General features: G+C 60.6%; 1 protein-coding gene across 1 annotated transcript in view; it reads left to right on the forward strand.

The window, feature by feature from the left end:
• Positions 1-1266, forward strand: part of LOC113217635 (neurobeachin-like protein 1) — a 346454-nt gene that overhangs the window by 344092 nt on the left and 1096 nt on the right.

Raw genomic sequence — 1266 nt, forward strand, 5'->3', positions numbered from 1 at the left:
GCCGTAGTGTGCTGGGGGCTGGGCTGGCCCAAGCGAAGCAGCGCGCTGACGGGTCTGTTCTTTGTGTTCGCAGACCTGGTGACGTGCGTGGCCCTCGACCGCTGTGGCTGGTTCCTCGTGACGGGCTCCCGGGACACGACATGCGTCGTCTGGGACCTGGCGGGCGGCGGCGCTTCCTCTGACGGCGGGCACATCGGCGGCGGCCTCGGCGGTGGCATCGGCGCCCTGGGCGTTGTGACTGCCACGGGCGGCTCCGGTGGCGGCGCCTCCAACCCGGCGGCCCCCAAGCCCATCCAGACGCTGTACGGCCACGACGCGGCTGTCACCTGCGTCGCCATCATGACGGAGCTGGACATGGTGGTCTCCGGCTCTGCGGTAAGGAAAAATTACATTAAATTGTGTTTGTTGTTTTTTACATTTTTCATGACCGCCTATAAATGGAATGTTTTTCACATTGGTGACCGTTGGGGATGTAATAATTGCGATTTATTTCGACCTCAATGAAATGTGGTTGTTTTTAGCAGATGATACGTAGTAATCAGCAGCTTGTACTCAAGTAAAGTGCAAAAGTCCGTTTGTTAGTTGAAGCGATAAGTTGTCAGTTGTCAGCGTCAAAAGCAGAAACGCCGTAGCACTGCCAGAGCGTAAAGTTAAAAGTTCGCCAGTTAAAGCAGCAGAAACGCGCAAGCAGTAGTCCAATGTATTTAGGCAGTGGGGCTCTCGCGTGGTTCTGCCTCTGCCCGTGCCCGTGCCCCTGTAGTGCTGTTCAGGCCTAGCAGCTGCCGCGCGGCCCTATGCAGCTCTGGTCGCCGTTCTCCGGCCGCCTTTTAACGATCACCCGCCGTCATAAAAAAGAGCATAAAGCAATGGGCCACCGCGCCCAGCCAAGCCGTCGCCGCGTGTGTGTGTGTGTGTGTGTGTGTGTGTGTGTGTGTGCGTGCGTGCGTGTGCGTGCGTGCGTGCGTGCGTGCGTGTGGTGCCTGCCATGCCATCCTGCGCCGCGCCAACCTTTAACACTGCCGCGTTCAATGGTGATGCGTTCAATAATGATGCGTTCAAGTTCGCCGCGCCTCGCTCGCCGCGCCGCGCCATGCTCACCGCGCCATGCTCACCGAGCCGTGCTCACCGCGCCATGCTCACCGAGCCGTGCTCACCGCGCCATGCTCACCGAGCCGTGCTCACCGCGCCGTGCTCGCCGCGCTGTGCTCACCGCGTCATGCTCACCGCGCCATGCTCGCCGCGCCGTGCTCGCCGCGCTATGCTCAC

The sequence above is a fragment of the Frankliniella occidentalis genome, unplaced genomic scaffold (assembly GCF_000697945.3).
Source record: "Frankliniella occidentalis isolate FOCC.00 unplaced genomic scaffold, Focc_3.1 Scaffold13, whole genome shotgun sequence".
NCBI lineage: Eukaryota > Metazoa > Arthropoda > Insecta > Thysanoptera > Thripidae > Frankliniella > Frankliniella occidentalis.